Source organism: Lactuca saligna, chromosome 9 (assembly GCF_052625555.1).
Source record: "Lactuca saligna cultivar CGN05327 chromosome 9, ASM5262555v1, whole genome shotgun sequence".
Classification (NCBI taxonomy): domain Eukaryota; kingdom Viridiplantae; phylum Streptophyta; class Magnoliopsida; order Asterales; family Asteraceae; genus Lactuca; species Lactuca saligna.
The window spans coordinates 130,117,252-130,126,513 of NC_136425.1; positions in this window are offsets into that span (position 1 = coordinate 130,117,252).

Genomic DNA, 9,262 nt, shown 5'->3' on the forward strand with positions numbered 1-9,262 from the left:
TTATGATATGTAGGAAGACCATGGGGTGGACCTTAGCATTTATATGAAAGACTTGGAGGGGGCTCCCGGCAAATTGTATGCAAGACCAGGGATCGAACCCTGGCAGATAGGTATATATATATATATATATATATATATATGTGTGTGTGTGTGTGTGTGTGTGTGTGTAGATAGTATGCTAGTTGTATTTGTGATACTTGCATGGAAGACTAGGAGGTGGTCTTGGCACTTGTCCGTAAGACCTAGGGTTTTGGCCCCCGGGCTTAGCAAGGAAAAACCATGATGTTGCACATGGCATAATGACTAGAATATGGTTGGCATATAACAAACTCTATTGTATGTATGGTATGTGGTATTTTGGGGAACTCACTAAGCTTTGTGCTTACGGTTTATTGTTTATGGTTTCAGGTACTTCTAGTATAAAAGAGAAGGGCTCAGCATGACTGCACTGTATCCACCCATGTTTCCGCTACTTTGTATTTTGGGATTATAATCTAATAAATATTTTTACTTTGTTACACTTTTGAATGATTGGAAATGTTAAATGGTGTTTATGGTTGAATTAAAAATGAAAATTTTGCCTTACCACTTTTAGGATGTTACAAGTTGGTATCAGAGCCATGGTTTGAGGGATTTGGACACACTCTCGGGTGTGTCTGAACTCAAACTAAGGGTTTGGTAATTTTTTTATAAAATAAATGTTTTAATAAAGGATTCTCTAATAAAATAAAGTGGCGATGCGTACAATCAGCCGATCTCGTGTAAGTGATTCTCAGAATACTCATGCATGTTTTTTATGATTGTATGTTATGAGAATTGCATGCTAGATTAGGACTAAGGATCTACTCATAATTTCATGTTAGGAGAGATGCCTTTGTGTCACACCCCAAAACCAAGAACGGCGGAAACGTTCTGGGGCGGAGGACATCATGTAAAGTATCACAACACAGTAAATGTAAATAAGCAAACAACATCATCCATTGCATTAAATATATAATTTTAATACAAGCGTGTTCTGTACAGTTATAAACACCAAAAATAATGTAAATCAAAATAATAAGATGAGTCTTGGACGCGCTCCATATTCTCAAAAGCTGGCCTCGGTACCTATCTACTGATGACTTGAGAATACAAGTTATTTTGAAAGAGTTTATCAGCATTAAGCTGGTGAGTTCATAAGTATTTTAGTGTCGGTATTTGTCATCCAAAAACGTTTGAACATGTATCAAGTGTAAGTTTGTAAAATGTAAGTAAGTGTTTGTAAGTGTTTGTAAGTGTTTGTACAAGTTTGAATCTCTCAGAAAAACCTATATTTTCTATTAAAGTAGCCTTCTACCAAGGCTTAACTGTTTTGTATGCTCGTTTGTTGTAAAAGTGTGTAATTTCCCAAGTGTAACTATCATTTAACAAAATATAGTTTGTACCTTAAACCGGATTTATATTAAGGTATCATGTGATAAATTGCACCATACTATCGACTGGTAAAAACGACATACGAATGGTCGTAATAACGGAATGACGTTTGGCACCCGCAGACCTGCAGGTCCGACTGTAGCTAGCAGCAAGGTGTAGGATAGTCAATCCAGTATAGATCTATACGCAAACTCACGCTCTCCCTCCAAGAGAATTCTGGCTACAACTCGGGCAATGACAATTAAGGCATGCTCCGATACAGTGGATCACAATTGTTAACGTATTCTTGTATTTGTAATATAATGAACTGTTCTAGTATAGTTGTATATGTTTTTTCCTCTAGTATAGTTGTATATGTTCTCTGTCTAGTATAGTTGTATAAGTTCTCTTTCTAGTATAGTTGTATATGTTCTCTTTCTAGTATAGTTGTATAAGTACTCGTAGTAATAAGTATTAACTCATGAATAAACTTACTCATTTATCTAGAAATTGTAGTAGTATGATCCTATGTTACCCCGATGGTAACTTACTGATGATGTACTGATAAGTATGAATATGGAAGTACTTTTATGTCTATACCTGTATATTTGATATATAACTAATATAGAAACGACCTTCGGATGGTTATCCAAAATCCCACCAGACCACATCCGAATTGAGAAAAAGGAAATAGGGCGGATGGCCTTCCTAAGCCCTTTAAACATTTCTTATATATCTATACATATATGGGCATGCAATTTATAAGAAGTAAAACAAAGTTTAATAAAAGCATTTGATAAGTAAAAGAGTTTGTAAAACATTTTGAAGTAAAATAGTTTGATAAACAGTTTAAACAGTGATAAAATCATTGGTTTTCTAGTTATTAATCGCATGTGATTAATGTAATCACATGTGATTGATGTAATAACTATAAGTATTTAACTTGTATCCCCCCCCCCCATAAAGTATTTAAAACATTTAAAAGCATTTCAAAGGTTAATTAAAGGGGTATGAACTCACTTGTGGTGAGTGGATTGGATTGAAGTATCGGATACCGTGCTAGGTGGCAAACAGAGACTTGTTCACACGCACGAGCCTAGTTATCATATAATGGGCATATATATAACTAATTAGCCATATAATAACTTAATAAAATAAGTTGGGACACTCAGGAACATGTAAACAGTTTGTATAAGTGTTATAGGTCCTAAGGGTTGCTTCTAGGTTGTTATGGGACAAGGCTAAAGGGCTTTAAAGCTTCCAAGGACCTTGTATAAGTGTTTATGTCACACCCCCAAACCAAGGATGGCGGAAACGTCCGAGGGTGGATGACTTCATGTAGAGTATCACAACAATGAGTATAATAGTGATCAAAGTAAATACAACCAACACAAATATAATTGAAAACGTTACATCAAAGCACATGTTTACATGATTCACATCAATTACATTATGATACAAAATGAACTGTTTGACGATTTATCGTCCCATCCTCAAAACGTTGTAGATTTCCTGTTTTCACTGAATTCCTGAGAATACAAGTAGTTTTGAAAAGTGTCAACACAAAGGTTGGTGAGTTCATAAGAGATTTCGTTAGAAAAGTAAATCGTTTTCCTTGTAAAAGCGTTAGAATATGTATCTAGAAAATCCGATATTTTCTTTAAAATCTGTGTAATGTAGTCTTATGACTGAAGATCAAAATGTATAAGTAACCTTTCTTATTAATAGAAAATGTTATGTATTTAAATGGACATGGACGCTTTTGAATTAAATGAAATTTCTGTACGTTCTCATGTTTGTTAATACATTATATATATGTAGTCCTAAATTAGAGGACCGAGTAATAACAAGTATTGACCATACTTAAAAGTATAAATGTGGTTTCAAATGATGTGTAGTCGTAACTACCAAAACCAAAAGTGTACAGTAATTATCTGTACTCATAGAGATAAAAAGTGATTTTAAATCAACATAAAACTCATTTAGGTTTTAAAAATAAAATCCCGTAAACTTATGGATTGTTATATCCCTATGTGAGTCGCTATAATCATACTATGACTATGTGAACCTGCCACGACGTTCTCAGGTGTCGCGAAAATTAAAATGACATTTGTCACCCGTAGACCTGCAGGTCCAACTGTAGCTAGCAGCAAGGTGTGGGGTGTCAAACCCAATATAGATCTATATACAAGTATCACGTTCTCCCTCAAGGAGATTCTGATTATAACTACAAGGAATTATATCCCGCACTCGGACGTACGGGGGGGGGGGGGGGGGGGGGGAGAGAGAGAGAGAGAGAGAGTCTCACAATATAGGATAACAAGTTTACGTGAAATGTGTGTGAATATAAATCTTTCTTGTATGAATGTACCCTTTTTGTACGAGTGTGTTGAGTGATGTATCATAAACTATACCTATTATAGTTTATCTAAAATGTATGTAATATGTATGAACTCTTTTATGGAAATGTATTAGTGTTATGAATTTATCAAACTATACATTTATAGTTTAATATACGTGTTCTAAAATGAATGAATAATATTTATTATAAATGACTTAGTTTCAGTTCATGATGATAAACTAACAAAGAAACACATTCAGTAATTAGAACTTATGATTATACACTTTGCTCAACATAATACAAAGTGTTATGATATTTACAGGCTGTTGGCTAACTTTAGCCATTCTGCCCTGTTTTGTAAAAATCATAGAAAAATCATACAAAGTCGAAAACTAGATCCGTAAATTCTGAGAGTTCACAAAATGTGTCTAGTTTACTCATAATTTTTATCACGATTTTTAACGACCTCCAACTTAAGTGAAAAAGTCCATAATCACAGACTGGTCCGGATTGTTGTTTGAAATGATAGGCAGTTTTGTAAAAATCACCATAAATGGTAGAAAAATCGTATGGAGATGTGAAAGTAGTCATTTTAAAGCTAAAAACTTGAACTATTTGCACCATGTACAGTTTTGAAAACAAAAATGTTTAAGATGCCCAAAACAGTCCGTGAATGGAGTTGAACTTTTCTGATGAAGGCTGTTAGAAAAATTTAGTTATGTTCTTGGTGTTTTAACTTGTATTCCCCCCTAAAAACTAGAGAAAACATGAAAATGTAGGGGTATGAACTCACCTTGAGTGATTTCAGTAGATAAGTGTTGAAGAAGAGAAGTGTTCAACCCAAGAACACTTGAAGAATCACTTGAAGATTCAAAGCTCTAACACAAATATAATGGTGTTTGTGTAAGATATCCATGATTTGAGTGGAAATAAGTGAGATAATCATAAAGAGAATGGATTATGCTTACCAAATGTGGAGGAAAAACTCAAGATCATCCCTTGAATCTCGAATTTCTAGAGAGAGAAAGTGAGAAAGGAAAGAGTTTGATCTTCTTGTGAAATGAGAGCAAATGAGAGAAGTGAGGAGAGAGGATGCATATTCAGCTCTCAAAAACGTGGGAAAGAGTGATGATTGAGTGGAAAGGACATTGATGTGACCTAGGTAAGGTGGGGAGGTGTGGCTGGTCATAGAGTGGGTGTGGGAGTGGTTGCTTGTGTCATAAGGTAAAGCAAAGTCAACACTCCACCTCTTTGTACTTTACCCACTTGCTTTTATTATTTAAATAAAGATTTTTATGAAAATATGATTAAATTGTGAATATTTAGGGTTTATTATGTTAAAATATGATTTTGGGTGAAAATCCCGCGTTAAAATAATTAAAAACGGGCCTTAAACGTAAAACTACGCGAAAACCAGGAGAAATTGAGTTCCCAGCGAGACCTCTCGGTCCTAGGCCGAGGTTCGGTCCCTAGGCCGAGACTCGGTTCACGCTGAAGATTGTAGCCGGAAACGAACAGAGGGAAACGAAGGGCGAGGAAGTGAGAGGAGAAGTGAGAGGCGAAGGCGAGGGTTCGGTCCGGAGTGAAAGGCGAGAAGTCAGACCCGAAATGGATCGAATGAACAGTAGTGAACAGTACCTTCGGGTTCGGGTGCTTCCTTTTAAGCGAGGTTCGGTTCCTCCTGGGCTCGGGTTCGGTTCCACCTGCTCTCAGGTTCGGTTCCTCCTAGGCTCGGGTTCGGTTCCTCCTGGGCTTGGGTTCGGTTCCACCTGCTCTCGGGATCGGTTCCTCCTGGGCTCGGGTTCGGTTCCACCTGCTCTCGGGTTCGGTTCCTCCTGGGCTCGGGTTCGGTCCTCTTGCTCTCGGTCCCTAAGAGGACCTTCGGGTCCTAAGGAGCTTCGCCTCTTATAAGAGGGTTTCGGTTCCTAAGGTCCATTTTTCTCGTTTTTACCCCGTTTTAAGCCGTTTTTGACCCGGTTAAGGGTCGGAATGACCCGAATGATTCTAAAAAGTTACTGTCACACCCCCAAACCAAGGATGGCGGAAACGTCTGGGGGTGGAGGACTTCATGTACAGTATCACAACAACGTGTATAATAGTGCTCAAAGTAAAAACAACCACCATAAATATAATTGCAAAAGTTACACCAAAGTATATGTTTACATGTTTCAAAAGCAATTACATTATGATGACAAAATAATTTGTTGACGGTTTAGCGTCCCATCCTCAAAGCGATGAAGTTTTCCTGTTTCACTGATTTCCTGAGAATACAAGTAGTTTTAAAAGAGTGTCAACACAAAGGTTGGTGAGTTCATAAGAGTTTTGTTTGAAGTAGAAACCGTTTTTCCTTGTAAAATCGATTTAGTTTGATTTCCAGAAAATCCAATATTTTCTTAGTTAAGTATGAATAGAAATAATCCTACATGATGCTGTAATGAACCCTAGAGTAATCCGTAGAGTTCCTCTATAATCGTCCAACATATAAAGTTATATAAGGCTTAACTTAGATAAAACGTTGAATATAGTGGGTCTGCCCTAGGTCCACAACGCAACGAGGAACAGGAGATGAGGCGGGCACCACCAATTCTAGGCCAATCAAGACTAAATTCTTATATGACTCAACATATACGCTCAGCGACTATAGTTGAAGTCTAACAATTTTAGAGGATGTGTAGTTTTAATATCATAATAGCTTTGTATAGAGACCCGGCACTTTGTATTTGTACCCCTTTTTGTATAGAGACCCGGTACTTTGTATTTGTACCCCTTTTTGTATAGAGACCCGGTACTTTGTATTTGTACCCCTTTTTGTATAGAGACCCGGTACTTTGTATTTGTACCCCTTTTTGTATAGAGACCCGGTACTTTGTATTTGTACCCCTTTTTGTATAGAGACCCGGTACTTTGTATTTGTACCCCTTTTTGTATAGAGACCCGGTACTTTGTATTTGTACCCCTTTTTGTATAGAGACCCGGTACTTTGTATTTGTACCCCTTTTTGTATAGAGACCCGGTACTTTGTATTTGTACCCCTTTATGTATAGAGACCCGGTACTTTGTATTTGTACCCCTTTTTGTATAGAGACCCGGTACTTTGTATTTGTACCCCTTTTTGTATAGAGACTCGGTACTTTGTATTTGTACCCCTTTTTGTATAGAGACCCGGTACTTTGTATTTGTACCCCTTTTTGTACGAGTGCGTTGAGTGATGTATCATAAACTATACCTATTATAGTTTATCTAAAATGTATGTAATATGTATGAATTCTTTTATGGAAATGTATTAGTATTGTGAATTTATCAAACTATACATTTTATAGTCTAATAATACGTGTTCCAAAATGAATGAATAATATTTAATATTTAATATGAATGTCTTAATTCCAGTTCATAATGATAAACTAACACGGAAACACATTCAAATATTAGAACTTATGATTATACACTTTGCTCAACATAATACAAAGTGTTACGATATTTACATGCTGTTGGCTAACTTTAGCCATTCTGCCCTGTATTTGGAAAAATCATAGAAAAATCATACGAAGTCGAAAACTAGATCCGTAAATTCTGAGAGTTCACAAAATGTGTCTAGTTTGCTCATAAATTTTATCTCAATTTATAATGACCTCTAACTTGGGTGAAAAAGTCCAAAATCACAGACTGGTCCGGATTGTTGTTTGAAATGATAGGCAGTTTTGTAAAAATCGCCATAAATTGTAGAAAAATCGTATGGAGATGTGCAAGTAGCCATTTTAAAGCTAAAGACTTGAACTATTCGCACCTTGTACAGTTTTGAAAACAAAAATGTGTAAGATGCCCAAAACAGTCCGTGAATGGAGTTGAACTTTTCTGATGAAGGCTGTTAGAAAACTTTTGATAGGTTCTTAGTGTTTTAACTTGTATTCACCCCCTGAAAACTTGAGAAATCATGAAAATGTAGGGGTATGAACTCACCTTGAGTGATTTCAGTAGATGATTGTTGAAGAATGGAAGTGTTTAATTCAAGAACACTTGGAGATGCCTTGAAGGTTTTCGAGAATCTAACATCATAGTTAGGGAGTTTGTGTAAGCAACCAAAGATTTGAGTAGAATGAAGTGAAATAATAATAGGGAGGATGAATTTTTACTTACTAAGTGTGGAAGAACACTTGAATCCAGCCTTGGATCTCGAAAATTTGTGTAGAAGAGTTTGAGAGAAAAAGTGATGTTTGTTACTTAGTGGAATGAGAGAAATGAGAGAAAATGAGGAGTGTGGTTGATTGTTCCAGCTCAAAAACGTGGGAGTGAGTGAAATTTGAGTGTAAGGGGACATTGAAGTGACATAGGTAAGGTGGGGAGGTATGGCTGGTCATAGAGTGGGTGTGGGGTGGTTGATTGTGACTTTGATTTTTTTTATTTTTTTAACTTGCAGGGCACAATGGAATATATTACTCCTATAAAGGAAATTGACTCAATCAAGGACGATTTCACAATTAAAGTTCGGATCATACGTCTTTGGACTCAAAAGTCAAGAACGATGTCTTATAATTGTCTATATCCCATTTTTAGTTTAATTTTCTAAATATATGTGTGGTTGTCTATGTGTGTGTATCTCTTTAAAATTCTGCAATTTCATCATTTTATGACCCCCATTTGCGAAGTTGAGTATTTATTTCCAAAAATGCGAAACTCCAGGGACAATATTTGAAATCTTCTGTTTTCTTCCCCAATTCGCATTCTACTGTGAAATACTTCGCATCTTCATTCTTACACCCTTCGCATCCCTTCGCATTAATCACCTTCGCATTTTCATTCTTACACCCTTCGCATCCTTTCGCATTAATCACCTTCGCATTTTCATTCTTACACCCTTCGCATCCCTTCGCATTAATCACCTTCGCATTTTCATTCTTACACCCTTCGCATCCCTTCGCATTAATCACCTTCGCATTTTCATTCTTACACCCTTCGCATCCCTTCGCATTAATCACCTTCGCATTTTCATTCTTACACCCTTCGCATCCCTTCGCATCCCTTCGCATTTTAACCTAATTAATCAAATGCGATTCACAAAATTTTTCATTCCAGATGCGAACACAGTTTAGTTCTTGAACTCTAACTTGCGAAATCAAAATTTTCATATGTTGAACCCATATGCGAATATTAACCCAATTGACTTCAAATTGATTCATAGATGCGAACACTCGATTGTTTTACTTTCGCAAAATGAGCATCAACAACTCCACAATCGAGTTTTTAAATTCTTGCAACCAACAATTTCATAGTCCTTGACTTCGCGTTTTTCTTCACGAATCATCCCTCAATCATCAATCCAAATGCGAATCAAAAATTCATATGTTCTTGCTTTATCGATTCATCGACTACACTCATACAAATGCGAACATAACACTAACCCTAATACACAAGGTTTAATAGAGTTGACCGGCTTGACTTGATGACTTGACTTGACTCAAGATTGACGATTGTCACAAATTGACCCGAAAATGACGGTTGTCACATCATCCCCCCGTTAAAGGGAATTTCGTC